General features: G+C 33.1%; 1 protein-coding gene across 4 annotated transcripts in view; it reads right to left on the bottom strand.

Annotated features, from left to right (window-relative positions):
• The window catches only part of LOC120782175 (protein CEPU-1), a 499,499-nt gene extending 485,197 nt beyond the window's left edge, over positions 1-14,302 (bottom strand). For 2 of the 4 annotated variants that reach the window (XM_040114312.1, XM_040114315.1), the window contains exon 1: positions 11,061-11,431. The gene's annotated coding sequence lies outside the window, so the exon portion shown is untranslated. Of the gene's footprint in view, positions 1-11,060; positions 11,432-13,015; positions 13,033-14,211 lie in introns of those variants that run through there. The other 2 variants (XM_040114313.1, XM_040114314.1) reach the window with 2 other exon arrangements.
• Between the last annotated feature and the right edge of the window lie 921 nt (positions 14,303-15,223).

The following is a 15,223-nucleotide window of genomic DNA, read 5'->3' as shown; positions in this document are numbered from 1 at the left end:
TTGGCGTGTCATAGCCAACAGCAAAAGTCACAAAAATAAAAACAACTACACATGTAGAGGGTTGCCAACATAGAAAACAGCTGCAACATGAGCTGCGCTGGTTTCAGCGAAAAATATGTCACTTATGAAAAAAATTACAAAAGGTAAACATGCTGGTTTCAAACGACACATATACACATACAAGTATAGCGCTGTTTGTGAACGTATGAGTGTGTGTACAATAAAGTCACTGTCAATTACGAGTATATTGTGTTCGCATTTATTTTTCATATACTCGAACATTTTATTGGCATTTTATTTGGATTTTAATGCTCATGTTTTGTTAACAAACACTTTGCGGTATTTTGGAAAATGACAATATTTTGCCAATTATGCGCATAACCGCAATGGCTCGATGTTCAAATAGCTAATACAGTTATGCAAACAATTTCAAGTCTTTATTTGCATATGAATAAAAGTCCACATACAAACACGCCCACAGTTATATTTCTATATATGTATATGCATATACTATATATATATAGTTAGATATATGTACCATATGCATATGTATTTGCTTGCTAACATGCTGACTTTATGCCAGTGATTTATTGCAGTAGCTACATATACTTGTATGTACATAGGTATGGACAAACATACATATATATTATATAATCTCTCTCTTTGCATTTGAAATTGATAATTTTGAAATTATAATAATGCTTTGATATTAATTGGTTTTAATTTTAATTATTATTATAATTTTTGCATATTTTTTGTGGACTAAATTTGTCAAAAGGCGATTGGCTAGAGAAAATTATATGGTTCTATAAAAAGTGAAATTCGGTATTTTGCTTAGACAACGAAAGCAGAGCGATACCAATTGAATTTGCTGTTGTTTTTATGCAAATTTTATTATTTACTTGTTCATATTTAAGTCCTCAAGGTATTTGTTTGAAACAGATTTTTATTAACACAAGTTGTTGCACACGAAATTACGTAACTGTGACAAATTTTATGAATTATGAATACAAAATAAATTTCACTATCAATTTTTCCTTCGCCAATGAAACCGAAAAGGAAGTCAACAAACATAAATAGTTTATTCGGTTTAATATACTCGTTTGTAAATATTAAGAAATAAAAAACTTATCAAAAAATATTTACTGACCACAAAGAAACCACAACAAACTAGTATTCAATAACGAATAACCTAAGCCAACAATTCTAAAAAATATATTTATACAAAATATAAAAATAAAATCCTTAAGCTCCTTTTTGTAATGCGTTAGCTTTCAGCGTTTCACATTTTTTCCTCGCACGTGACCAATTAATTCCCATATTGTTTTCAAATACTTATGTAAACCTTTTTTCTTAGATCTGCATATATTTAAAAACTCCTAAATGTAGGCAAAGCTTTCATACAAAACTATGAAAATTGCAATTAAAATGATAAATATCAAAAATGAGATATTTTTGCAAGTAGTTGGAACCGAGTTATGATTTTTTCTTTTTAATGATACGAAAAAATTAGAAAACTGTAAGGCGAAGAACATTCCGGTTACAATTAAGAGCACTTAATTGGAGAGAGAGAGCATATTTTTCAGAGTACCAAGCGAAAAGAAGTATTCGAGTTTTTTATTCACCTTAAAAAATTTAACTGCATTCTACTCACAGTACGTTATTTTTTAGTTTTCGAAATTCACTTCGTTTATGTTGGCGAATAGTTGTGCCCCTTTAATGAAGATAATCATCTTTTGCATCATTAAAATTGTGGAAAGTGTTGAATCATTGATAATTCCCAAAACTCCTTAAAAGCAAAACCTTTCTCAACGAAATCACGATAATATTCGTATGTACGTCATATATTAAGTGGCATTTTTTTGAAACCCTTAACCTCTTTATGAAGCTTTGTGATTCTTATCTTAAAAAAATAAGTGAATATTTAGTACAAAACGTGTGTTAAAATAGTCGAATAGTCTTGTTCAAAAATTTCAGCTTGTACTCAGAAAAAAATTAATGTTTTTGCAAGAACAAAGAAATGGCTTCGCCACAGTAAAATGATACATTGAAAATTACGATATTAATTTAAAATTAAAATTTTATTTTTTTAGCTGTAAAAGAGCTTCAAGAGATTCTTTGCTTTAGTTTTTTGACTTTAACACAGTGTTATTTTTATAAGAAAAAGTTATTCATGATTTAGATAAATATTTCAAATATTCCAAAGAAACCTAAATATAGGCAACGTTTTTAAGATATATTAAACGTTTCTATTCTAGTACAAAAAACCGTAGCCTATAATTAGGCGCTTTGCGAAACAAATTTCAATTATCTCCAATAAAAAAATAAAGACATTTTTTCAAGATTGCCAAATAGAAGAGTACTTTAATATTAGGGAGGTATTCTAGTCTAGAAAAAAAAATCGTTTATACTTATTTTCAAAGTTGAACTATTCGAGAATAAGAATGCAAATGAATTTTTTAAAATTCAAAATTATTTTCGGAGAAATATGTACATATTTTCTTGATTCAGAATCTATACTGGTCCGGACGAAACTGAAGCTTAAAACGATTTTTTTTTCTAAACTCCTTTTTTCGTAACAGTTCTCAAGTTCCTCAGCGGATTTACGTGAATATAGCATAAATATTCTTTAAATATCTATTCTCTATCACATGAAGCAACAAAAAAATTCAAAATTGCAGTATTTAAAAAAAAAATCGATAACACTTTATGAAAAAATCAACATTTATTTTGAGTAGCCATCATTTTATAAAAAATTACGCGATGAAATAAAAATTTAGTTTACCAGCGCCTACTTTTATGCAACAAAAATCAAAAAAAATCTACCAAAACACTAAAATGAATGTCTACAAATTCGAAATTTTGAAGCATTGCTCTAATTATAACCATAGATTGATTACTCTACATTTGCAATAGCTTACCATTTTCGTTCTAACACTACTAAACTATTTGGACAAGCTCAAAAATATACCAAAAAATATGAACTGATTTCATCATAAAAAACTCTAAAATGTCATGCAAAAGGCGTGAATAAAAGTCAACAAACAGGCAATGCATCATAATAAACAAAAATTTGTTGCGCTTCTGATGCCACAAACAGTTGCGCTGTTGTCAATTCCCATAACACTTGAGGCAGAATTTAGCGGAGAATATTTATTTTGAAATTATTTTTTTATATATATTTGTAACTGCTAAATTTGCTGAGATTTAAATTTCGCTTTTTCATGCATTTTTAAATGAAAACAAAAAATGGAAAAAATTGTGTAAAATACACGCCAATAAGCGTGTTGTATGTCAGTCAGCTTGTGTGACCATTCACTTTTGGTAAAAGTCACACTAACCACAGCATTAAACTGTTGTGGTCGACGCGACCAGCAGGAGTTCTGGTTACACGCAACACATCTGTACTGAATTGTATATCTATGTACTATGTAAGTATGTATGTTTATTCGCATTTGAATGTGTTTAACGTGTTAATATTTACACTTACACATTCTCACATTTTTTTTATAATGATGACATGGATACGCTTTTTTATGGAGAGAATTTGTTCAACATAATCAAAACGAGTTAAAAAAATCAAAAAAAAAACTTTTAAATCTAAAAAAACTAAAAAAAAATATCTAAAAAATCTAAAGTAATTTCAAAAAAATTATACAAAGTCCAAAATAACATTAAAAAAATACTAAAAAAATATATAAACAAATTTCAAAAAAAAGTCTAAAAAATCTAAATTTATTTTCACACGAAAAATAATATAAACGGATACATATTTTTATGCAGAAAATCTTTCCAGAAAATAACTAAAAACAAATATTTCCACAAAAATCGAAAAAAACATTGAAAAAATCTACAAAAAAAAATTTAAAAAATCTTAAAAAAATAAAAAAAATCTTAAAAAATAAAAAAATTAAAAATCTTAAAAAAAATATTAAACAATTCTTAAAAAAAAGTTCAAAAAAACTTTCTTTTTGATTTATGTATGTGTGTGCGTATGTCTGCATGTATACTTGATCGCCTCAATTTTAGTTAAATTTAATTAGAGCACGCCATGTATCATGTACGAAGCGCGCTGAACATTTATCACTATTCCCATTATGCTTATTATTTTGAGTTATTTGTCCACCGTTAGCTTTTATTAATGTTTTATTTCGCATAATTTGTGGCAATAGCCGGTAAAATGCCTGACGGACAATATTTTATGCGATGCATTTATGAAAATTATCAACACAATAACAACTTCACACAAACAAATATATATAAATATAAGTGATGCTATGCCTGCAATTGTAATTATTTTTATTTTATTTTCTTTAATTTTTTTATTTCACTTTTTTCTTTTTTAAAACCGCCAGAGCACTCGCTTGTTTGTTTTGTCTACTTTATGCTTCTTCCGCTTTTTGTGACGCTTGACCACAGATCGCAGCGTTGACAGAACAATGCAAAGCCGCAAACACACATTCGCACATACATACTGACGCAATGAAACGGCAGGAACAATTAAATTAAGTGCCATCATTTAAATGTTTTATTATGTGTGATGGTGACACCCACACGCCAACACATGCACACGCACGAGCAATAATACACACATACACACACACCTACACATGCAAGCGCACGCTGCCACACTCTATTTGCGGGTTAATATGATTAAGTGCGGCGCATGACGCGGACGAAAAAAGCGCGCACACGACCAACGGATGACAGCTTCAGCGCGCAATTGTCCGATACCCATACACACACACGCACATGTGTAGATGCATACTTACATGCATGCATGTGGATGTGTGCGCTTTTTGTTTTCGCTTGTTTTTGCATTTTCATTTGTTACATGAAAAATTAGCAGGACATTGTGCGCGCGCACTCGCTGGGGACTGCTGCCCGTTGTCATTATGGCGCGGCAAATTGGACGGCGAAAACGTTGTAAAAGTAACGGCAGCAGAGGCAGCGCTGGCAGCAGCAAGTCGTGCGACATTAAAAAGCGTCAATTAAAGGTGCGGGCGGCATGAAGACAACGACGCGTCGGCTGTTAATCACGTAAGGCCGGTTAATTAAAAAGAAGTCAATTTTGTTTGTTTACAGATTGCCGTTTAATAAGTGCGGTGCTGGGGTCGAGTTCGGCTGGCGGGCTTAAAATGCATGTGTATGTGTATGGGTTTAAGTAGAAAAACTCAAAACTGAAGCACTTTTATGAAGGTGGATTGAAATTGGTAATGCGCGTATTTAATTATCGCTTATCGATTTTTGCAGAAATAATTCAAGTTCAAGTTCTGAGTATTTTTAAAGCAATAACATGTTCGAAGATTAAAGCTCACTTAAGCTTGGTTAAAATGAGTTGCATTTAATAAAAAATTAAACTGCATAACATTTCCAATAAATAGGTTATGTTAGTCTGGTAAGCTAATAAGTACACGGACTAGTTTTGGTTATTTGTGGTACCAGTTGGATTTCAGTTACGAAGTGCATGCGGAGTAGCTATTCTTTAGAATACCTGCGTTTGAGGATAGCCTTACCAATAGTTAGCTTACATAAAAAGATTTGGTGTTAGTCAAAAGTTTCACGAAAGCATAGTCTAAAAGAAAAATCGTTTAAAGATATCAACTTCGGTTTAAATACATTTAGGGGATATTCTACTCTAGAATTTTGAAAAATTCGATTTTTTTCATATATTTGAAGTTTAGACCCTTAAGAACATATCCTCCGAAGGATTTTTAAAAATTAAAATTATTTTAAGAGCTGCAGTTACTCTAGTGACGCAGTACCTAGCCCGGTTCGGCCGTATCGAATTTTTTAAACGCGTTTTTCTCGAAACTACTTTTTTCCACACGGTACCGGCATTATCTCAAGTTCTATACAACCAATTTACTTGAAACTTTGTGTGAACCTTCTTTATATAATCCTTTATCGTTCCTATAAGCATCGTGTCAAAATTTTTGTTTTTAATGTTTTAAAAAAATTCAGGAATTTCAAAAAAAAGCGTAAAAAATTATTTTTATTTTCAGGCAGTCGCCATTTTTAAAAAAATTTGTTTTCGTGTTCCCTGAGGTAGGGACTATAACAGCATCCTTACTGATTAAGAATTTCTTTTGTTTTTTTTTTCAGACCACCAGAAGAGTCAGGATCAATGTCACCAGGATGCGCCATTTTTGTATACACCTGTCTCTCCCCCCTCTAATTATTTTAATTTTTAATATTTTTTTGTAAAATTTTTTTTCTGTTTTCTTAAGATATCAATAAAAACACCATAAAAAAATGGATAGTAATAATATTAATTGCCTTTTTTTACGACACTTTAAAAATTTCGTGAAATTCATGCTTCTAAAGTAGAATACAACCTTAAGAAAATTTTGTAAAACAATGTTGTCAAAAGCTTAATTTTTGCATAGTAAAAATCTCACAACCATTTTAACCTCAAATAAGGTCTTTTTTTAATTATTAGCCTAGCAATTTCTGAGCATTAAACGTCAAAATATAGTAAAAGTCAACTCTTTTTCTCTCTTTCCATGCTTTAGCTTCTCCAAAAATAATTTAAAAGACACTTTTCTAACTTACTGGACACTTAAGAGGTTAGTCAAGTTAGTACTATATTTAAAAAACAACAGATTTGGCTGAATGTGCAGATAGAGAGTCCCTCAATTTCTCATTTAATATTTATGACAATTATTTTCTTCTTGCCGTGCATTAAGTTAACGTTTTTTTTACAAACAATTCAGAGAAGAGTTTTGAAATTAATAACGATTTACAGACAGAATTGCACTCGTTAAGCTAGCAATAAAATTATTAAAAATATTTGTTTTTATTTTTGAAAAAGAATCTAAGGAAATTGCTTTCATACATAGATCCGCATCATCGTTCAAACCTCTTTATATAAAATCGCATTCAAAAAATCTAAATCTAAAAGTTTCAAAATAGTCTTCGAAAAATTAATACACCAAATAGTCAAAACAATCCATGTCGACTTGCCGAAATATAAATAAATGTTAGACTATTTTCTTATAAACTAGGCTTCAAATGAAAGTAAAAATATAATTAAAAACAACCAAAAAAACAATTATTAGTCTTGGCTGGTGAGCTTATAATTGTTATAAATAAATTTTCAAAGTAAAACCGGAATTTACTACAAATTTAATAAATTTGCATTTGTTAAGTGGATTTCTGTTTGTTCTGTTCTTAGTGAAAAATGCGGAAAACTAAAAAAATTCGGTACTTAATTGTAGAAGATAGGAAACATATTCCATTTCGATCGAAGGGGCAAGAAAGATTTTTGAAATATTCAAGAAAAGGAAGACATGCAAGACTCAGTTCGGCGGAGGTCCAAAGCCCAAAAGTTCCATAAAAGTAAAGTTGCTGAAACCCCTAAAAAATTCACCGAGGGAGTTGATCGAAAGTTTTGGTTTGGATGTTTCTATTAGTACAATGCAAAGGAAACTACGAACATTTGGTTTAAAAAAGTATGTTGCAAAAAACCGTCTATGATTTCAATCGCGAATAGGAATAAAAAGACTAGAGCTTGCAAAACAAGATATGCTAATCACATTTGAGGATAAAGTAATTTGGTCCGATGAATTCAAATTCGAGTTAAGGGGTATAAAAAAAATCGTAAGCGGATGAGGTGTAAACCTTCTGATGGCTTAAAACTACAGTGCACACAATCATTAGTAAAGCATGGATGAGATTTTCTCATGGTTTGTGACTGTTTCACTAAAGTTGGTGTAGACGGATGCTACATAGTATGTTGACATTCTTAGCGAAAATTTTACAATAAATACGGAAAAAATTTATTTTGGGGTCGTTTACTTTTCAGCAAGATAATGACACCAAACACACATATCGCCCAACTACTCGCTTTCAAATAGTCTTGAAGATAGCTTAATCAAAAACTGAACTGGCGAACTCAATCACCGGATTTTAATCGAATTGAGCAATTTTGGTAAATTTTGGACTCCAAAATGAAACGTTAATTGAGTAATACATATTCTAATGAAAATATTAGAAAATTTGACGCGAAGCAAAATTACTAAATATACTTTCAAACCAATGTTTTTTTTTTTTTGTCAAAGTTTAAATTTTTATTTGACCGCCTTTGTTTAGGAATCCTTATTTTGAAGGGAAACAAATTTTACTGAAAGAAGCATTAGTTAATAATTTGTTACTTAAATAGCTATGTAAATGTAATATTATTGTATGAATTACTAATTATTTATTTTAATAAACCATCTAACCGCCTTATCATTATACATTTGAACAGCTGATACAATAAGGCTTGTTTGTAAACAATTTTCTTACATTTGTTTGGAATATTTTTTGTTTGGTGTCCTATCGAAGATGGCAGATCGAAAACAGCATTTTCAGCATATTCTACTGTTTTACTATCAATGGGTTTCTCATGTTCTTACCGAACGAAATTTGCTTTGTCGCATTAATGACTCTGATTTTCGTATCAAATGTCAAAGAAGTTATTAATTTTTGACAAACCCACCAAATATGCTATATTACCATTAATTGTTGCGGTCTCTGTAAAATTTTTTGGATGGAAGAACTTTTTTCTCAAATCAGGACCTCTAAAACCACTTGGTTCAGTTTTTGGCCTGCGAAGATCAATCTCTTGCCCGAAGGATGGCCAAAAGTATTGAATCAAAATGTGGAAAATATAATTTCATTAAATATTTTACATAACAAAAAAATCGTGTTTAAAGTGCACTAAAGAAAAAAAACCTATTTAAAATTGAAATAAATTATAAATATTTTGCTTAGTCAAAAACCCAAGAATCATTCTATATAAAATTCGGTGTATATTTATATTTAGAAAGCCTCCGATTTTCATAACCATTCCCTTTTTTAGACTTCTACTTTTACAAATAAATAAAAAATGTTGCCTTCGTTCAGGCTTTCAGCTCACAAAGTATTACGGGACTCTGTAATATAGCAGATTGTGATTGTGCAACAAAATTTTTGTACACTTAACTTGCTTGGACACAGAAAATTAAAGCAACCAAAAGAAATTATGAAATAAATTTCCTGAATTTTATTTCTACATAAAAAGCTTTATCCGATTTTTTGATCATTTCCATATAAGTGATAATCTCGTTTCGTTCCGTGTTAAATATTCTATTATTTTTTTTAATTTTTTATACTATACACTTCTTTTACATGGTATTTTTTATTCAATTCGGCATTTTAAAAATTGCCAATTTTGCCGAAAGTATATACATTTTTTTTTATTATTATATTTTAAATTGTTCATAAAATTAATTTTACTTTTTCAAAAAATGGCAACGCTTTTTAATTAAATTACAAAAATTTTGTTTCTGCAAAATTACATAGTGAATAAATTAAAAAAACAAGTAAGGAAGGGCTAAGTTCGGGTGTCACCGAACATTTTATACTCTCTCGTGAAAATCGAGATTTCATTATTCGACATTTACATATTTTTTTATTTTGCTGTAAAATTAATTAGATTAGATCAATTTGTGTACTTTGAGTATTGAATTGTATTTTCATTTCCTAATGTATATATTATACAGAGAAGGCATCAGATGGAATTCAAAAAAGCGTTATATTGGGAGAAGGAGTGGTTCTGATCCGATTTCACCCATATTTCGTACATGTCATCAGAGTGTTAAGAAAATATTATATACCGAATTTCATTGAAATCGGTTGAGTAGTTCCTGAGATATGGTTTTTGGTCCATAAGTGGGCGACGCCACGCCCATTTCCGATTTTTAAAACAAGTCTGGGTGCAGCTTCCTTCTGCAGTTCGTTCCGCAAAATTTAGGGTTTCTGACGTTTTTTGTTAGTCGGTTAACGCACTTTTAGTGATTTTCAACATAACCTTTGTATGGGAGGTGGGCGTGGTTATTATCCGATCTCTTCCATTTTTGAACTGTATATGGAAATGCCTGAAATACGTGTACCAAGTTTCATCATGATATCTGAATTTCTACTCAAGTTACAGCTTGCACGGACGGACAGACGGACGGACGGACAGACAGTCATCCGGATTTCAACTCTACTCGTCACCCTGATCACTTTGGTATATATAACCCTATATCTGATTCTTTTAGTTTTAGGACTTACAAACAACCGTTATGTGAACAAAACTATAATACTCTCCTTAGCAACTTTGTTGCGAGAGTATAACAAATGTTTAAATTGGTAGTATACAAACATATTATGCAAAATTCAACAAAACAAAACTATTTTTATTTTTTTTCTTGAATTGCATATAATACTTTTGTATACTACCAATTTAATAAAAAATTTAGTTTCTGCAAAACTAGATAGCGATATTTTTATTATTTTTTACTCGCTATCTTGTTTTGTAGAAAAAAAAGTGTACTTTTTTTATTAAATTGGTAGTAAAAAAACTATTATACAAAATTCAACAAAAAATAAAAAATATTTTTACAATTTCACAGGTTAAAGAACACTGTAGAAATAAATTTTTTCACATGGCTTAATTTAAGAGCATTAAAAATAATTCGATCTTAATTTTTTTTAACTGGTAATATAAAAAAAATTCAACAAAAAACAATATTTTATTATTTATTTAATAAAAAAAAGTAAGTACGAGTTTTTGAATGCTAAAAATATCCTCAATTATATTTACGAAAATGTAAGAATTCACAAATATCTCCTATAAAAGTAGTGAACTATTTTCAGTCTGGATGACTCAACCACAAAAGTTCGATAACCTAAGCTCAAGTCTGAAACACAAACTCCAAACATAGTTTATCATTAAATCGCTTATTCTTCTTTTTCGTCCTTTTGCATTAATCGAAGCTTGCACTCCAAACACTAAGCACATAAACAGCGAAGACATAAGCACCAAATAACTGTGCCTCCTTTCGTATCCAATGCAATCAATCTATTAATTAAAGTGTTTTACGAACTCTCAGCTGTAATAAAGCACGACGGTAAATAGCACAACAGCAGAAAAGGAAAAAGCAACAACAACAGAAACGGCTGCAGCTTCCGCAATCAACAAAAAGTGAATGTAAAAGTTTATCAAAAGAAAGAAAAACTAATACAAAAACAACAACAACAACGGCACTCACCAGTTCAGCAGCTTTTGTGTCGGTTGCAAGTATGTAGTGCTCATGAAATTTTCCTCGGAGACGCAGGTTAATATTTAAGTTGCAAAGTTCACCTGTTGTTTAGCGTTTACACTGTGTTCTCACTTTTACACTAAATTCTTTTTTTGTTTTGTTTATTTTATTCTTGTTTTGCTGTGTTCGCACTTGTTTCAGAACTTCTGCAGCAATTTCTTTTGTCACTTCATTTGGGGATATGGCTGGCTATGTTTTGTCAGTGGCAGCAAATGAAAGTTGCAGTCGCTGGTGGCAAGCACTTGTTGGGATGATACTTTTTAATTTTAAGTAAAATTTGTTTGTTGTTTTTTCACTTCAAATTTTATTTTTGTTATTGTTGTTTTACTTTTAAATTTTATTTTTTGTTTTTACTGCAAAATTTTAATTTTGTTTTTGTTGTTTTTACTGCTAAATTTTATTTATTTATTTTTATTTTGTTGAAATTGCTTTCACGAGTGTAAAACACTGCTTGTGGAAAGCCGCTTGCCGCAGCGTCGACTTGCTGTGAATTATTTGTATTGCAGTGTTGCCTACATTTAGGCGCTTTGGTGCTATTTCGCATAAATTACAGCACGTCAGCGTACGCCAACTGTAAATAATTTAATTTACACGCTATGCACACAAATTACAACAACAAAACAAACAAAAACGCACATGCAAGCTAGCCTCTTGACTAAGTGTTAGTGCGTACTAACGCTGACTGCGCGCCATTCAGTATGCTAAGCTTGCCGCCTGAAGCCGCGCGAGTATCCTTAAAAAGCGCTTGAATGAGTTTGCGAAAATGAAAAACGAATTGAATTATGGCGTAAACTGTAAAAATATGCGTGCCAAGTCAGCGCAGCGCCAGCGTCAGTACCAACAAGGCAAGTAGCAAAAGGAGAAACAGCGAATATTTTGCACACAAAATAGCAGAGAAATAGAAACTCTACTTATTCTTCTTTTACTTGTTTTTGTTGTGGTTTTTGACTTATTCTTCTTTTTTGTTATTGTTATTTTTTTGGCTTTTGGCGTTTTTATTTTTTTGTTTTCCTGTGTTGTTGTGGCTGTGTTAAATCAGCAACACAAATTTCGTTGGCTCATGAAAAATTCACTGCACTACGCACACACACACACACGCGCGCGCGTTTAGCAACAATTTCGCTTGGCGCACCAGCAGCTACTTGTATTTACTGTATATATGTATATGTATAACGATGCCTATCTTTGGCTATGTGTGTTAGTAGGTCTGCGTTTGTGCGCTAAATCAGAAATATCTGTTTGGTGGAACTGGAGCACTCATACGCCCTGTATCACACGCAGTACAAACATTAACACTCTGCTGTGGCTATGTGCGTGTGTCCGGATAATGTGTTAGAGCGTTAATTTGATTGTACAATTGTTGCTATTACGTATGCATGTAAGTATGTAAGCAGTTGTGGGCTAATAAAACGCGGCGCAACACGAAATCTCAACGAAAATACGCTTTTCTATTATGCACTTGTGCTCACTTTGCTTTATTTGTATGCGAGTGTGTTCGACAGCACTTGGTAATGTGTGAAATTTTGCTCTCCACTGCAGTTGCTAATAAGTGGGGAGGTCGAAACTGTGTTATTTACGGAAATAGAACGCGACACTTTTAATTGCAACGCTTGCACGACAATATTTAACACTTTCGTTTTAAAGTTTTCCTCACACTTAACAATTAATAGTTTTAATTACTGGTAATTTATTGTAATTACTTGTAATCAATTGTAATTGATTGTAATTTTTTTTAAATAATAGTAATTAAATTAATCATTTCTGCCAAACTCACACACATCAACAAATCCACACTTGACTGCACTCACGCATTAGAATGCACGCAAAACACGCACGCACGCACGCATCGCAGCACATACACATGCATACAGGCGTGTGACCGAGTAAAAATTTAAATGCCGTACTTATTTAAGGAAATTTTGCTCTAAAGCGCAATGGCAACAACGCGTACAAGCGACGTATTCGACACTAACAATCGCAACGTTCCGGCGTGAATGAGCCACGGCTGCTCAGCAACCAACAAATGCCTCGCAACTTCGTGCCCTAACGATGTGCTGAATACGCAAGCCGTGCAAAACGACGTGCGCTCGGCTCTACGTTCGAATATGTTCGACTCGTAGTGCTCGAAGTGGAATTGTTCGCTGCAAAGCCTACACTACATACATACATGTATGTATATGGCACGCATGGAAGGAACGCAACAACAACAACAAGAGATGTAGCATCAAAATACAACACGCAATTGTCGTCGTTGCCGTTGCCGCTGCCTTTACCGTCGCCTTTGCCTTACTCGTCGTTGAGTATGACGATGAGTTTAAGAGCGACAAAACCGACAGGATGAAAACTGAGCACAGCAGCTTAGTTATAAATGCCAACTGCTATCCTGAGGATAACACGCGAAGAAAATGTTGTACGAGCCAACGAACATATTTGTTCTTGTTGTTTACGGTTTTTGCCTTTACAGTTACTCAACACGCATTCGGTGTAAAGGTTCGACCAATTCCGGCCGTTAACGAATAGCTGCAACTAACTGCATTTTCTGTGCCTGTACGTATGTATGTATGTGTGTATGCGAGTGGGAATGTGCACGAGCGCCATGCAGGAGACACAGGCACCGCAAGCGAACCAAAATCGTTACCAACTTCACTTGCACTCTCCAACTCAAACAAACGCACACAAGCACGAGGCGCTACAATGCATGGTATGTACGTATGTATGTATGTCGTGTGTTCTGCTCGTATAATGGCAGTGACCTGACACACTAGCGAGTGCGGTGCTGCTGCTGCTGCTGCTGACGTGAGTGCTATTAACTGAGGGCGCAGCACCGACGAAATGTGTAGGGAAAATCTCAATCTCAATTTGCCAAAGTAGATAATCTCTCGTTATAAGCCACGACAATGGCATGTATATACATAAGTATGTATGTAAGTATGCTTTGTGACGTGCGTGTGGGGTCGAGGTGGCCGTAAGCCACCTGTTTCGACCCGCAATACATTAAAGTTAACAAAATTCGTAATGCAAGCTGCCAGTCGTTACTGGAATTTAACAAAAAATATCCCGTACACCGCCAAGTTTTCCTTATAACAACATAAATGCCTACCATTTACAGTTTCCCTATTAATCTCTGCGCGTTATTTGTTGCACTACCGCGCTTTACCGCTACGTATGTACGCAAGCTTTTAAGGTGCACTCACTAACGTCTGGCAACCATTCGCTTTCAATCGACCGTCTACACTGATTTGTAGTTTCGATTTCGCACTGCGAAAAGCGCTCGTTGATGCAACAGTTTGAAAGCGCCAACAAAGTCAGTGAGGCGGGGACACAGATGTTGAACTGTGTCAGGCAGCCGAAACTAAAACGAGAGTAATGCGAAAAAAGCGCGTTGCTCCGAAAACTCAACACAGCGCTCCGCACCGGCACACAGCGGAGAGCGCTTGAGAGCGTGCTCCGCATTGCCGAATGCTCACGCTAGTACCCTTCAAAAGGACAAAGCAAACAGTGCTGCATACTTACAGGCGCGCATTTTGACTTCTTTTGTGTGGTGAGTTTTAGTAGCTCCATTAGTGGAGTTAACAGTTGTTGGGATTGAAGAAAACATATTTGCAAAGGTTGTTGAACAGTCATCCAGTTGGTGAGGTGCACTGCGTTGCTACATATCGTTATGGTTTGCATATTCTTGATTTAGTTATGCGAGTAAAGTTTTTGCAGCGTGGTGGTTGTAAGAGAAAGGTCATGAAATCTTCATTTTTATAATAGATGATTTACTAGTGGAGAAGATACTATTCTTAATTACATTGATGACCTTGTTTAGGCAACAAGAAAGCCAACACAAATAAAGTAAGCTGTAAACAACATTTAAGTAATTCAAGTACTGCGAGATAAGTATTGTTAGAATACAGCATTAACAATATTATGCTCTGCGTGCACATAATTCAGCTGCTACAAGTTGACTTCCAACCACACATATCATTCTTGTGTGCTCGTCCTCTTGTTTATTCAAATTCACCCTAAATGTAGGCAACACTTTATTCTTTTTTTAATTAATTAAAACTAGAATGCAATTCTTTTACTATTTTGTAACTCCTGCGTGTCACTATCGTGGGGTAGTGGTT

The sequence above is a fragment of the Bactrocera tryoni genome, chromosome 1, assembly GCF_016617805.1.
Source record: "Bactrocera tryoni isolate S06 chromosome 1, CSIRO_BtryS06_freeze2, whole genome shotgun sequence".
NCBI lineage: Eukaryota > Metazoa > Arthropoda > Insecta > Diptera > Tephritidae > Bactrocera > Bactrocera tryoni.
Note: the sequence above shows the minus strand (reverse complement) of the source record. Positions and strands in the feature narration are given on the sequence as shown.